Source organism: Halichoerus grypus, chromosome 8 (assembly GCF_964656455.1).
Source record: "Halichoerus grypus chromosome 8, mHalGry1.hap1.1, whole genome shotgun sequence".
NCBI lineage: Eukaryota > Metazoa > Chordata > Mammalia > Carnivora > Phocidae > Halichoerus > Halichoerus grypus.
Genome location: NC_135719.1, coordinates 95,840,249 through 95,856,761, shown reverse-complemented (window position 1 = coordinate 95,856,761; position 16,513 = coordinate 95,840,249). Strand labels below are relative to the sequence as shown.

At 36.2% G+C, this 16,513-nt stretch overlaps 2 long non-coding RNA genes and 1 pseudogene across 2 annotated transcripts in view; 2 read left to right on the top strand and 1 right to left on the bottom strand.

Annotated features, from left to right (window-relative positions):
- Positions 1–16,513, bottom strand: part of LOC118522646 (uncharacterized) — a 1,210,141-nt gene that overhangs the window by 598,665 nt on the left and 594,963 nt on the right. The window lies entirely within an intron of this gene.
- The window catches only part of LOC118534834 (uncharacterized), a 149,079-nt gene that overhangs the window by 106,692 nt on the left and 25,874 nt on the right, over positions 1–16,513 (top strand). The gene's annotated exons all lie outside the window — the stretch shown is intronic.
- LOC144382816 (U1 small nuclear ribonucleoprotein C pseudogene) lies at positions 10,389–11,789 on the top strand (annotated as a pseudogene).

Here is a 16,513-nt window from a genome sequence, read left to right as displayed (position 1 = left end):
CAGTTAGTTAACACATAAGTGTTATTTTAGTTTCAGGTGTACAATATAGTGATTTAACAATTCCATACATCACCCAGTGCTCATCAGGGCAAGTACACTCCTTAATCCCATCATCTATTTCACCCATGCCCCCACTCACCTCCCCTCTGGTAACCATCAGTTTGTTCTCTATAGTTAAAAGTCTGTTTCTTGGGTTTCTCACTCTTTTTCACCTTTGCTTGTTTGTTTTGTTTCTTAAGTTCCACATATGAGTGAAATCATATGGCATTTGTCTTTCTGTGACTGGCTTATTTTGCTTAGCATTATACTCTCTAGCTCCATCCATGTCATTGCAAATGGCAAGATTTCATTCTTTTTATGGCTGAACAATATTCCATTATATATATATTATATATTATAATGTTATATACTTATATATAATATATATATTATAATGGAGATATATATATATTCATCTATCAACAGACACCTTGGCTATTGTAAATAATGCTGCAATAAACATAGGGGTATATGTATCCCTTTGAATTAGTGTTTTTGTATTCTTTGGGTAAATACCCAGTAGTGCGATTGCTGGATCTTAGGATAATTCTATTTTTAAGTTTTTGAGGAACCTCCATACTGTTTTCCACTGTGTCTGCACCAGTTTGCATTCCTACCAACAGCGTAAGAGGGTTCCTTTTTCTCTACATCATCGCCAACACCTGTTGTTTCTTGTGTTGTTGATTTTAGCTGTTGTTACAGGTGTAAGATGATGTCTCAATGTAATTTTGATTTGCATTTCCCTGATGGTAAGTGATGATGAGCATCTTTTCATGTATCTTTTGGCCACCTGTATATCTTCTTTGGAGAAATGTCTGTTCATGTTTTCTGCCCATTTTTAGATTATTTGTTTTGAGGGAGGTGTTGAGTTTTAGAAGTTATTTATAAGTTCTTTGGATACTAATCTTTTATCAGATAGGTCATTTGCAAATATCTTCTGTCATTCTGTAGGATACCTTTAGTTTTGCTGATTGTTTCCTTTGTTGTGCAGAAGCTTTTTATTCTGATGTCGTTCCAATACTTTATTTTTGCTTTTGTCTCCCTTGCCTCAGGGGTCCTATCTAGAAAAAAAAAGTTGCTATAGCTGATGTGAAAGAAGTTACTGTTTGTGTTCTCTTCTAGGGCTTTTATGGTTTCAGATCTCATATTTAGGTCTTTAATCATTTTGAATTTATTTTTGTGTATGGTGTAAGAAAATAGTCCAGTTTCATTCTTTTGCAGATGTATGCTAACATTTTTAAATCTCTTAACGTTATGCCTAGCTAGTCATACCTGTCAATGTAACATATTGATTTTCCCAAGGTCAAGGACAAAGGGCATTATATATTTGACATTTAATGAAAGCCATTCCCATTAGTGTCCACTTCTTTAGAATATTTCTGAGGGAGAAATCTATTTAAGTGAATTGCTTAAACATGTTTCATTCAGATCTGGTGACTTAAGTTTCATAATTCCAAAAACTTCTTTCAACAGTTCTTTCTGCAAATAACATCTTAGTCCCACTGGATTTTATGTAGAGCTACATAACATGTAAGAGAAAATGCATGATGTCAAGGGACTTTCAACCTAAAAGACAAAACTTGAAAATTATGAATCAAGTAAATATACTCTTTGATAAACGCAAGTGGATATGTATCTAAGGACCTAAACTTGAGGAATAAAAATCAGGCAGATTCTTGTATTTAGAGGTTCTGAGGCATAGAAGATCAGCCTGAAGAGGCTTTGTGTGATGGAGAGCTTCACAATAAAGTAGATTTGGAAAGTGCCTCGGTACAGTATTACTATATCTGGAAGAGAAATATATATTCCCTCATTTCCCTGTTCACACAATTCTCTCAGCTATTTATAATTTGTAGCACTTTCTAAAAACAGTCTTGATAAGTGCTTTACAAATAAATAGAACCTAAAATACAAATTTTAGAACCTCAGATGTATATGTTTTTATATTTTTTCCCTGATATGTGTAATTTACTAGGGGGAGGATCAAGAAAATATACACATACTCATATTTTTTCACCTGTCCCTTCCCCAAAAAATCATATCAAAGTAAAAAAAAACAAAAAACACAAGATTTCAATTCTAATTCAGATCATATTATTCTTTCCTTTCTTCTTCAAATGAATCTTTGAATCAACTGTGAGCCATTTGACTTTCCACAAGTTTTCCTATTACTCACAATTAAAATATAAAACTGTATATTTTGAGGAGTATCAAATATTATATCATTTGTTGTCCAAAAATATTTCTAAGACTTTAAATAATTAGAAAAGTTATTAGTTTATGAGTATTTTTCCATTTTGAAAAAGGCAAAGGAAAAATTAATCATATCTTATAAAGCCACTATGTTTTGTTGTGTTTGGTTTTGATTTCATTTGATCAATTTCTTTTGTCTTATTGTGGAGTGAGGGATGTATACTAAGGAAATAAGGAAATTTGCTGGTTGATCTCTCTGCTCAAGTTATAGGAATTCTTTATTTCAAGAAGAAAGATACTATCTCTTGTCTTGCATTTGACTTCAGGCTGAAAAAGCACCATTAGTAGAGTAACTATACCTAGCATTCCAGGTTTAGCATGTTTCCTTTATTTAAATGCTACCCTTAGGCACCAGATATGTGGAAAACTTCTCTCAGATCTATGATGTGCTATTGTATAATTTCTTAGGAGTACTTATCTTGCCTCTCAGTATAGGTCTCTTCATGTTAACTTGGAAAAATGGAAAGACATTGAAAAGGTAGAGAAGATGTGTCCATCTGAGGAAGTAACTAGAGCCACTAAATAACACATTCTGTAGTAGTTCTGGTTTTTAGAAAGGTCCCCTTTCTGATATCAGATACTTTTAAAATTATCCTTCGAAAATTATAGAAAAATTTCATGTTGGTTTTTTTTCTCCCAGACACCAGGTACCAATGTGGATTCATATTTCCCTAGGTTTTTAACTTTCTATAAAGTGAAAGTAATAAAATGAAATCTGTTTGATTTGCCAAAGAAACCTTCGGACAAGAGATGCCTTGAAATTGTTCTCCTTAACTTTCATTTGGTATAGTGGAAAGAGGATGGGCTTGGAACAAGGCAGAATTTTATTTTTTACCAAACCAATAACTATTCTAGCTTCACAATTTTGAGCCAATTGTTTAAACTTGCTGAGTTCCATGTTCCTCAACTTTAAAAAGTATCACAGTGATAGCTATCATGCAGACTTCTTGTGACAATCAAGTAATAGAATGGAAAGCACCTATCTCCGACTCTAGCCTACGAGGAGATAAAAATGCCCCTATACTTCTCAGTGCTCCTGCGAAAAGCCATAACCTCCTAAGACACAGAAAGGTTTATGACATAAGATAGGGAATGTATGCTTTCAATTCCTCTAGAAACATTTTACTCTTCACATACCATGAGAATTAGATCTGTAGTTAATTGCTCTGACCCAGGAATGCCAAATGCTCTGAATTAGGTCCCTAGGTTAAGGCCCAAGGTGACAGGAAGCACTGTCTCTCTGTTTATATTTCAAAAAAACATGAATCTAGAACCTGGAAATAGATCTAGGTCATAAAGTAGTAGACACCCACGGTTTATAGGACTCTTGGAAAGATGCATTTATGTTTCAAAAGGTTAGAGTAAAAATCTAGGATTCTTTCCATCCCATCTCAGGATAAAGGGCTGGCTGTCTCTTATCTATAAATCTAATCTAATATTCTCTGTTCCTCACCTAGGACAGATTTGAAATTTGTATGCATAGGACTTTTGACCTGGCTTTCATAGAGACACCCCTGGGGTAAGGATCAGAGTGTAGAGAACAATATGATCATGATTTGCTTTTTAAGTAGATAATAATGTGATGGATTTAGAATACCTTGTGTGCACATTCAATACAAAATTATATTCATAATTTTATCATTGATCACATTCAAAATAAATTAAAAATGAGTTTAAAAACCCAACAATGATCACATCAGTGTTTCAGAACATTTTGCTTAATAAACAAACAAACCAAAATAGTCTTGGATTCAATCGCGAGGTTAAGACAAGTTCTCAAGTGAGCTTTGCAGTCATATTTTCCTAGAGGGAAAACTTTCTACTTTCTTCTTCTTTTTTTTTTTTTTTTTAAGATTTTATTTATCTATTTGACAGAGAGAGAGAGAAAGAGAGAGCACACAAGCAAGGGGAGCTGCAGAGGGAGAGGGAGAAGCAGGCTCCCCACTAAGCAAGAAGCCTGATGCCGGACTTGATCCCAGGACCCTGGGATCATGACTTGAGCCGAAGGCAGACGCTTAACTGACTGAGCCACCCAGGCGCCCCTCTACTTTTCTAAAACATCCACAACATTGAGCTAGTGGCAAGTGGAGGCCACAGGTCTCGACATCATTACCACAGATAGACATATACACACACACAGACACAGAAACACACACACACACAACAGTTCAATGATTTTACCTAGGTGGAAAGAATACCACTTAATTAGATGCAAGACCAATTAATCAATATTAATTTATTTGACTTAGAGTGCCCAGTAAATGAAAGTCGTATCTATCTCTGCTTAGGTTTCTGTCACCTGTCAATATTTTACAAAGATGCTCAATGTCATTGGTGTTATGTCATTCTTCTAGGCTTCAGGAGTTGGTTTCCCAAAGTCATAAAATCTCATTGCTTTAAAAACTTAAGTAGTCTAGGAGATGGCATGATATAGGATCATATTCCCAGAAGGTTTAATAATGCAAATTGTGGGGTATCATAGTGACCTTTTAGCTACAACAGTAACTTCCACGATACTGACTGGGAAGCAGACAAGCAGCATGTTTAGCCTGTTGCTGACCTTGAGCTAGTTACTCATTCACCAAAGCTCTATTTGAATTCAACATTGGCATTCATACTTGAACTTAGACTAGAAACAGGTACATTGCATGCATACAAAAATGATTAATTTCAAAATTCAATTAACTGATAAACTGTTTCATTGTTCTTTAGGTATTTTTCTGTCTCTCATTTTAAAATTAAGTCCTTTTTCAATAAGTTTTAGTAAAATTGCTTGAATCAACCTTCTAAGAGAGTTGTTCCTAATGGCATCTGTTTTTCTCAGCTATTTATAGCAATCATCTGTTTATCAGTACAAAAACAGGTATTGACTGCACTCTATGTTCATAACATGCTAGACACTGGTGGGGCAAAAAGATATAAAATCTATTGAGAGTTTTGGGGCACCTGGGTGGCTCAGTTGGTTATGCATCCGAATCTTAATTTTGGCTCAGGTCATGATCTCAGGGTCATGAGACTGAGCTACATGTCTGGCTCCACGCTCAGTGGGGAGTTTGCTTGAGATTCTCTCTCTCCCTCTGCCCCTCCCCACCACTCTCTCTCTAACAATAAATAAATCTTAAAAAAATAAAACTATTGAGAGTTTTATAATCTCATTGGGGAAGAGATCCAGTGCCAAAAGAGTATGGTGCTGAATATAAATTCTACAGTTTAAAGAAAGGTAAGATGATTGTAAACCATGATCAGAGAAAGCTTCATAGCAATGGGGGAAAATATTCCCTGCATGCAGAAGTGGGTTTAAAAAGGGAGTGGGGGCTGGGTTGCCAGAGGTGGGGGTGGGATGAAATGGGTGAAGAGGGTCAAAAGGTATAAACTTCCAGTTATAAAACAATCATGAGGATGTAATGTATACCACGACGACTATAGTTAATAATACTATATTGTATATTCGAAAGTGGCTAAGAGAGCATACCTCATCACAAGAAAATATATTTTTTTGTAACTATGGTAACAAATTTTAACTAGATTCATTGTAGTGATGATTTTACAGTATATACAAATATTGAATCATGCTGTATATCTGAAACTAATAAAATGTTATATGCCAATTATACCTCAATTAAAAAAAATAAAAGCATCCCTGTGTAAAGAAAAAAAAAAGTGAAAAGATAAGAAAGAAAAAGTTATGTCTGAGGGCCACTGAGGCTGTGATTTTTCATGGATCATATGGTTAACATCAAAATAAAGTGGCAAATAAATTATAAGAATATATGAAGACCAGATTATAGAGCCATATTAAAGAGAGCCCAAGAATATTTCAATAATTTAAGTAACTGAGAATCTGTTAGAAAGATTAAAACTAAATTCTTACTTCCAGAACAATTCTTTATCTCAAAATGAGTGATTCTTTGCACAGTTAGCATAGATTCATAACCCTTTTCCATAGCTTTTAGGGAAAAGGAAGGGATCTAGTCCAAGAGAATTACTGTTGCTCATTATTCCCTATGGGTTATAGTTTCCACTGCTGACAAGGGAGCTTGTGGGGAGAGAATGATTCTAGCAATCTACAAGTGCCCAAGGATCCTGGCTGCTTCCGCAAAGAAGAAACAACTCAGTTGCCAGAAGGTCTCAGCAGGGACAAGAGCAGCAATGCAGACCGAGGGCAGGTCCTGATGCCTTACGTAGCCCTAAGAGAAGGCTCTAAGTCCTCTCAGTTTATAGGATCAGCCTTGGTAAGAGTAGCCTAGCTTCTGAACCCAAGCTGTACAAACACAAGTAATGAACCAATCTTTTCAAAACTCATTGAAAAACATACTCCAACATTTGAAACACTGAATTGTTTCCTCATTGAACCACTGCATTTTAATGAAAGTGTATCATCCAACTTTGTATTAAGCCAACGGGTTACAAAATTTCTTGCTCCCAGAAAATGGTTTAGACCTTTTATTTGTTTCTCAGAGCTTGAAACAGGGTTAATTAATAAATTAATCCTTGTAAATTAGAGAGTATTTTATAACACACAAACACATTCGAATATCTTTTGCCACCAATATAATAGGTACTATGGCAGGTACTGCAGATGTTTCGATCTCCTGTGGGACAGGCAATACTAACGTCACCTCTCCCAGTTTACAAATAAGGAACTTGAATCCAAAAAAAGGCCAAAGTACCCTACCCATAATCACACAGCAGGAAAGTAATTAAATTAGGACTTAGATCCAGACCCTATAACATTAAATCTTACATTCTTTGAATTGCATGAGTCTGCTTTCCCAGCAAAAACTCAATAACTATATGCTAAATAGGAATGGGAGAGTGATATATTAAGAATAACAAATCAAAGTCTTATTGGGGTAGAAAGACCCTTGGAAGCACGCCTGAGGAAATGAAGGCCTGGCCAACTGTTATGAGACTGAACAGAAGGTAACTGATGCATCTATCAAATCACTCATTCATTCAAAAGCATTTTACAAACACCTATATGCTTGGTGCTGAATAGATGGTGTTATAGCAAGCATGAGGTTGGGGAGAGAACACGCCTGTGATGTCATGTGCCTTGACAGAAATAAGGAATAAAGGCAGGCAAGCTAGCTGAAAAGTCAAGTTGCCAATTCTACTTTAGGTATGTTATGCTGCAGCAAGAATGATTTATATAGACCACACATTTGTCAATTCATTACTGGAATTCAGAAGAGGAGTTATGTCTAGAGATAAATTATTGAGAAATTACATGGCGATGTAGTTTAAAATCATGACTAAAAAGCCAGTCACAAAGAACTACATATTGTGTGATCCCAATTAAAAGAAATGTCCAGAATAGGCAAATCTATAGAAACAGAAAGTAGATTAGTGGTCTCCTAGAGCTGCAGGAAAGAGTTGGGAGATTGCAGGGTGATGGTTGGGGAGTGCATGGTTTATTTTTCAGGTAATGAAAATTTTATAAAAATGATTGTAATAGATATGCACCCTGTGTTTATGCTAAAAACTATTGAATTGTACACTTTAAATAGTGAATTATATGGGTATGTGAATTATATCTTAATAAAGCTGCTAAAAACAAAGCTGTAACTATAGATGAGTTATCAGAAGGATAAGAAATAAAGAAAATTCAAAGGACCAAAGAGAGTGAGGAGTAGCTGTAATTAAATGGAAAGAAGAAGGCTGTAAATAATGAGGCAAACAATACATTCAAAAATCTTATTGAGCAAAAGTCCTAGATTTGAAGTAAACTGAGTAAAAGGCATGAATGCAAGATTTTCCTAAGGGAAAAGGAGAATGGCAACTTTAAGTAACTACAAGGCTCTGTCCAAATTCTAGAATTATGGTAGACTAGGTGCACTATCTAGTCTACAATTTCTCAGAATAGAGTGGCAGAGGGCAAATCCAATCAAGTCCTTAGAAGGATGCTTAAGAGTCAAGAATGAGAGAGAAGAAGCAAATGCCAGTACCAAAGAGTCAAAAGCAGGATTATAAAAGTGGGATGGAGTCAAGAGTTATAAACTCTCCAAAAAGGAGTTGGATACTAATATAGGAGGCATTCATTAAGTCATATAATACATTATTTCTTGAACATTAATTATGTAATAATAAAGAACAAAAATCTTAATGTCTTTCCTGGTGGAACTAATAGTTGACTAGCAAAGGTAGATATTTTTATAATCACTGATAAAAATGCAAAGTCCTAACTGGAGGAAGTGCTAAAAACAAGAGTTATCGGGATCCTAAAACACCATCGTGGGATGACTGTTACGGAGAAAGAAAAGGCTACATTGAGAAAGCAATGCTTGAATTGCAATTTGAGAATTAAAAATAAATAAAGAGGTATTTTGGGAAAGTATATCGGATACAAAGGATTGAAGAGTGCATTGTGAATGGCGCAAAGAAACTAAAGAGTTTCTTTGGTTGTTAGAAACCATGTAGGGTCTTACAAGTCATCTAAAAGAGATTTTCTTTATCCAAAGAACAATGAGATTTTATCAAAAGATTTTAAGTGTGTGGAGGGGAGCATGGCAACATAATCAAATTAACATTTGCAATATAAAGAACTGATTGGTAGTGCAGCCAGTTGAGCTTCTGACTTGATTTCAGCTCAGGTCATGATCTAAGGGTCCTGAGATCGAGCCCCACAGCAGGCTCTACTCTCAGTGGGGAGTCTGCTTGAGATTCTCTCCCTCTCCCTTTGCTCCTCTCCCAGCTTGCACACACTCTCTAAAATAAATAAATGAATCTTAAAAAAAAAAAAAAAGAACTAATTGAAGAAAGGCTGAGTGAATAATGATAGATAGGACATGATGGCATCATCCAAGCAAAAGATCATGATAGCTTGGATAAGGGTGGTAGTGATTATGGTAGAGATGGAGAAAAAAGGGTCAAGTTCAATAATACTTAAAAGGAAATTTTGGCAGGATTTGTTAAAGCCCTGAATAAAAGGTGACGAGAGAGAGAAAAGGGTATCAGGCTTGTTCCTGTGCTTTTGGCTTATGCCACTGGATGGTGCCATTCTTTAGATAAGTAACAATGAAAGGAGTGAATTGGAAGAGAAAGATAACAAGGCCAGCTTTCATCTCCATATAGGTCATAGTCAGAGCACTGGATATGGATCAAATCACCAAGGGAATAGGGAGTGAAGAATGAGAACATTAAAAAACTCCAGGACTGTGCCGAGATAAAATGCAAAGAAGAAATAGAAGGAATGGATAGAAATTCAGAAGGAAAAGGAAGGGGGAACCCTAACATGGAAACTCAAGGAGGGTAGTTTTCCAGAGAGGGTAGCCATCAGTTTTAAGTGATTCTGAAATATTGAATGAGATGTTACTATAAATAGCCATCAGGAGAAGCAGCAGAGAGGTCATTGATGAATTTATTGAGTGCTATACCAGTGCAGAGAATGGGCAGGAAGCTAGATTGTGTGGCTTTCAGTGGGAGTGGGATATACTGAGACAATGAAATTCTGAAAAAATAAAAATGATAATTCTTAAAACCTATTTGGTTCTTAAAGGAAGGAGATGAGGTGGTAGTGATGGGGGCATAGGTGGTAAACTAAGGGACTTTATTCATGTGTTGTTTGATTTTTAATCAATGCAAGCCTGAAAATATTTATTTTTTAAGATTCTTATTTATTTTTTAGAGAGAGAGAGAGAGCACAAGCAGGGGGAGTGGCAGAGGCAGAGGGAGAAGCAGGCTCCCCGCTGAGCAGGGAGCCTGATGTGGGGCTCGATCCCAGAACCCTGGGATCATGACCTGAGCTGAAGGCAGATGCTTAACTGTCTGAGCCACCCAAGTGCCCCTATATTTTTTTAATTAGTGGGGGAAAAATTTTCACTTGGAAAAGAAAAGTAAAGTGCATAAGATAAAGGAGAGTGACAATTCCTGACAGTAAAGATGGGAAATGAAAGGCAAAACACCGGTGCAGAGCTTGGGGTTAGTTATAATGCTTGAAGAGCCAGAGCTGGTTAAGACATTTTATGAAGCTGTGGGTGTACAGCATGTGAATATAAAAGTCTCATTTAATGACAGAGGCTGTGATAGGCAAGATCAGGTAAAAATTTCCTCCTTTGAGACAAAAGGAGGCCTCTGAATGTTTCTAAGCAGGGGAAATGAGTCAACCCCAGGAAGAGATGGAGGAGGAATGCAATCTCTGTAATTGCTACTTTGTGGAACCAGGTAAGCAATAAAGAAGAGACAAAAGGGGGAAAGGACTACTGAGCTGCATAAACTCATTGAAGATTTTTTTCTATTATTTTGGTTTTTGTGTATATCATCTCCCAAGTCCACAGCTTTCCACATTTGTCTAGTTTAAATTTGTTAAACAACTCTAGCAGACCAATATTCCCAGATTAAGATCGCTTATTTTGAAAACTAAATATTCACAAGAATATTCAGTTCATAGTCCTAGTTCAGATGTTCTTATTTTTGCCTATAGAGTTTAGAATAAAATTCTGGGAACCTAGACATATGGAGCTAGAAATGATCTTTTTTTCATAATCTCTTAAAATTTCTTCCCTGACAAGATCATAGCAAAATTACATACTTCTAAAAATTGAACTGTTGATTTACTATAAACCTATTTCAGTATTCCATATAAAATTACTTAGAAACATTATTTCTACAATGCCTTTATTATGTTATATGGTGTAATAATGAGGTATTTTCCTTTTCTTTATTGAAAATGGCTAAAATAGCATATAATTATGGGAACGTATTATTTATTCTCTAGACTTCAACTGATCCTTTTTGATAGACATACCATACTTTGTGGCATTTACATTGGACTTTGAGGTGTAGACAGGAATATGAAATACATTAAAATTAATGAAATACAAATTAAAGAAATATAAATCTACCTTGAACATAATTTACAATTTCTTTTGCAGTGTCTTAGTTCATTTGGGCTGTAAAATACCACAGACTGGTTAGCTTATGAAAAACAGAAATTTGAGAGCAACGTGCCTATGTTTTATTGTGACCACTACAACACATGTCTCACCCAGGACTGTCCATCTGTGAAAAAGAAACACTGCAGTGGTGGGAAACACAAAGAGAATGTGAAAGACTACTCTCAGAAGTGGATGGAAGAACAGGCTCAGAGACTGACTGACAAAACAACTGCTGTATTTCAATAAGGAAAGATACCTCCTACTCCTGCACAGGCAAGGATCCCACTTACCCCCCCAGTCTCCTGGGTCTGCCTTGCCCTGGTATGATGCCGGCACTCTATATGGGGGGGCCCTCCCATGATGCCAGTGATGGGCCCTCCTCTTCCTGGGATGATGCCAGTGGGACCTGCTCCTGGAATGAGTCTGCCTATGGGAGGCCACATGCCAGGAATGCCGGGGCCCCCAGTGATGAGATCTCTTGCCCACACGGTACCCACGCAGCAAGGAATGACTCAAGATGGGACAGATGAGGAGAGGGGGGAGCCTCTTTTATATCCATTTTATATTGCTTGTTCTGCTTCCCCAGGAGATAATGGTGGTGTGACTCTAGGTGTTTTTTAACAGCAGGACAAGGAAGACTTGTTCCTCCTTCCTATCAAAGAGAGAATAGTTTTGGCAGGGGAGTAGTGAGATTAAAAAAAAAAATCAATTTTCATTTGTCTTGTGAAATGTGGAAATAAAATTGTCAACTGTTTTAGTTAAAAAAAAAAACACAGAAATTTATTTCTCACAGTTCTGGAGGCTGGCACAGGCTGAAATCAAGGTGCCAGCAATGGTCAGGTGAGGGCCTTCTTCCAGTCGGAGATTTGTCATTGTATTTTAGGCAAAAGTGACAAGCTAGCTCTCTGGGACTTCTTTTATAAGGACATAATAACAATCATGCAGGCTCTGACCTAAACACCTCCCAAAGGCCCCACACCTCCTAATACCATTACATTGGGCATTAGATTTTCAACACATGAATAAGGGGGAGGAGGGATACATACGTTCAAACCATAGCATATTGTAATATATATTTTTACTTATATCGGTTCATATGTAAAAGGCACCACCATTTTTTCATGTCAAATAAACCTGAATATACTGAACCATACTATGTGCAGGAAGCCAGCAAGGCTGATAAAACATCTAATGTGCTAATTAGCTGGCAGAACTTCTCCTCTAATGGCGCATCTTTCCCCATTCAAAATAACCATGACAAAATAGGAGCAAATCACATCTGTCAACTGTTAAGATTATCATAAAGTTCTGGCTAAAAATGCCTTCGCAAGTATTATTATATTCCCTGGACAGTTTAAAAAAGCATAGTCATGATATTTTCCTACCTAGTAGCTTTAAATTGTTTCATAAGTGACCATTACAGTAAAGTGAAAAAAATGCACGAGCCAGTCTGTACATACGGCATGACTGTTACAGTTTATCAAATAGGAAGCAGGTTTAAAAGCAATATATTCTTTCATTCTTTCCTAGGTGGGGTACACCCAATATTCTTAGAAAGTTGGCTAAACTGATTTTGATGCTTTCCATAAGTTGTAAAGTTCTTCATTCTAACCTTTTGGAAACCGTATAAACTAACATAACTTCTAATATCACATAATTTCTATTGCAATTTCTGGATGTAAACATTTCTAGAGCATTTTTTGAAAATTCAACTATATAAAAATATGAGTAAAATCTTATGGTAAGATTTTCATGGAAGCAATGACAACTTGCCCTTTCCTACTCATACATCCGGGATTGTTCCCTAGACAGCATGGGGGTAGGGGTAAAAAATAAAGTATGGGAAGAATGAGACCTGAATTTTAACTCCTACTCAACCATTGGCCTACCTAAAGAATTAGCCTAGTGGATTGCGGACTGCAATGATAAGAGCAATCTTTACATATTTGACAGGCTGTCTTATGCAAAAGACTTAAAGTATGTGCCTCCAAATGTTTTTTGATTCAAGATGAGAATACTTTCTAGATATCAAGCCTAAAGGTATCTTAGCCTCTAAGAGGTAATCACATCTTCAGCATTACCAGGATATCACACCAGGGTTCTTGTGACTCAGATATCTCTGTGATCCATTCTAAATAGGAGAGTCAGTGATTCCATAATGTTCTCTCTGAGGCTCAATTTCCTCATCTCAGAAAGAAGAAACCATCATAGTTAAAGAGTAAAGCAGTCAAATTTAAAATCGAGATAAGGGGATGAAGAGGCAAAAAAAATATGAGCCTTGTCATATAAGCCCCACTAGGTAGCTCTACTATAAAAACTTAATCTTGAAGTTGAACTATTGCTAACTCACAGTTTCCTCATGCTGATTGCACAAGTGCCTGGCTCGTCTCCACAGCACTGTTAAATTAGAGGAAAAAAACAGTAATTTGTTACTTTTAGCTGAGTAGCTCAATATTGTTGTTGCATGTCCAGAATTTGTTACATTTTTTGTCACCACATTTTTTGCTGTTTTATGATTCTACATAAAAATGATACACAATGAAATAAGAAATGGAAGTATTTTCAAACTTCCTGTTTAATCTGAATTGGTTTTCTTATGCATTATGATTAAATAATGCATTTCTTTATAATTGATGTGAGATTTTCAAATGTGGAATAATTTTATTATGGGTTATATGTTTAAATAGGATATATATAGTTAATATTGACAGTATTTTAAACATAAAGCAGCATCTCAATATACACCATAAATCTCATGATTTCTTATAAAACTTTTTAGCATATTTTTCTATATAAAACATGCAGCCCTTTAAAGTTGGAGAGATTATTATTTGTATGAAGACTATTATCATGGATTAGTAAAAGTTTATTACTTTTGGTTCCAGATCGTTTGACCTGTCCCACCTTGGTACTTTAGGTGATATTAATCAATAAAGTCCAGAAACACAACAGATTTTACCTTTTCCCAGCCCTTTTCTTCTGTAGGTATCCATATTTTTAAAACATTGTTTTTACCCATAAACTCAAACAAAATATTGTATCCTTTAAAATTAGATTCTTGGCAGTAAACTTAACTGTACATTAAAATCACCTTAATGCTCAATCTGTTTCTCTTCCATAATCCCAAGCATCTGACTTTCACTCTGGGGGACAACTCATGCTGTTCATTCTACAAATATCTTTTCCTCCTTTGTCAGCCAGCCTAGCTGTTACTCATCCTTAAAGGCCTAGTTCAAATGTCAACATGATGCAGCTTGCTTCAAAACCTTCAGGGATAAGTACTTGCTTCATCATCTGTATTTCCAAAGGAGGTTATATTTATCTCCAAGAGCATTTTTGTTCCACTTTAGAAATTTAACACTTAAATAGTTGGTAATTATGTTACAGTGCAATGAATTTTATAACTTAGCATCATTCAACATTCCTAACCATTATCCCAGAGAAAACCATAGCATAACAAAATTTAAACCAAATGGATTAATTTTCTATTGATGTATAACAAATTACCATAAATTTAGTGGCTTAAAACAGTATCTGTTTATTATCTCACAACATCTGTATGTCTGGCTCTCTGTCAGGGAAGAAGGCTGAAGTCTCATGGCCCTCATAGGCGCTTTGTGACCTGAAAATGTGTGTTTTCAAGGTGAACAGGACTGCATCTCTCTGACTTCTGTCTCTAACCTCTAGACTCCCTGTTAGGAGCTCATATGATTAGGTCAGGACCAACCAGGATATTACTTCTGATGAACTCATTCGATTAGAAACCTTAATTACATCCGCAAAACCCTCTTGCCATATAACCTAACATAACCGTGAAAGTGATACCCCAACATAACCACAAGAGAGAGTAGTGGAGTGGTCTGCACCAGCAGAGAATTTTCGCAGTGACATTGTTTAAGAATTGCTGTTCAAAGGTGATAATATAAACAACGACTTTTAGATCGTTTCAGTATGTTTTAAAAATCACAGATAATGCACTCCATTTTGCCTCCATTCTGGATACACTGCTCTGACCATTTTCGCCATGGTGCATTACTGTTTGGGTATCAAAAATTTACTTAATGAGATATTTGATACAGCTCAGGATTCTTTTCTCCTGGAAGAATATGAAAAAATGCCAACTTGTTTATTTTATTTTAGCTGGATATGAAAAATATAGAGAAATTACAGCTACAGAAAAGACTTAAATTTTTTATCAGAATTTAAAGGAAATATAAAAAACAAGGACTTGCTTGTTTAAAATATAGAATTGTTTCTCACACCTAGTCTTCCCAGACAGCACAACTTTCTCAAAGTAAGAAATGGCATCTGGACAAAGATCAAATCAGGGCTCTTTTTGTAAAATGTGGCCTCAGGATAAATTTCAGATTGAGAGAGCATCTGTAAAACCTTTTGTTAAGGCTTCAGAAAGATTTAAGGCAGTTCCTTATAGACCTTCTCCACTAGGAAAAAAAATGACTTCTAAGAATAATAAGGGCATGCCTTCTATAACCTCTTAGCTAGATAAAATGTTTTTAAAAAATCTTAAGGGTATCCTACTTAGATTTTCTTGCCTAGAAAAAAGGTCTGCTATGAATCTAAGGGACTTGCCTTTTAGATACTCTTTACTAGACAAGGATTCTTTAAAGTTGTGAGCTAGAGAAGGGATCCTTTCAGAAAAAAAATGTGGGTGTGGGCCCACAATTAGCAAATGAACAGATTTATAACTTGATACATAAAAATGAACAAATTTTTAAAATAATTGTACCAACTTGTACTCAAAGAGACAGCTACAATGAAAAGGCATCCGAGGCATCAAATTTCTATGAGCAGGAAGCAGGCTGTAAAATTTACTCAGCTGCGAGCTTGGCCATTTCTTATGGAAAAGAAGGAATGATTCAGGGCTCCTGGGTGGCTCAGTTGGTTAAGCGACTGCCTTCGGCTCAGGTCATGATCTTGGAGTCCCGGGATCGAGTCCCGCATCGGGCTCCCTGCTCAGCAGGGAGTCTGCTTCTCCCTCTGACCCTCCCCCCTCTCATGCTCTCTCTCATTCTCTCTCTCAAATAAATAAATAAAATCTTTAAAAAAAAAAAAGAAGGAATGATTCAGTTTGGAGCCCCAAAGGATAGAGCCAAAACCAGAAGTCAACAATCCCAGGGGGCAGAACTGGGCCTTAACCAGCATATGTTTCCTGCAACCAAAGCAGGATGAATCATCACCTGAGCCGAGCTGGATTTCACATTGCTGTAGAACAATGACTTTCATGTGCCTATTTCCTGTTTTAGATGGATATGTCTATAATAATTATCATGTCTCCCAGTCTATGCTGAATGTGTGGGAGGCAGGTAAATCATCTCTTTGATGTA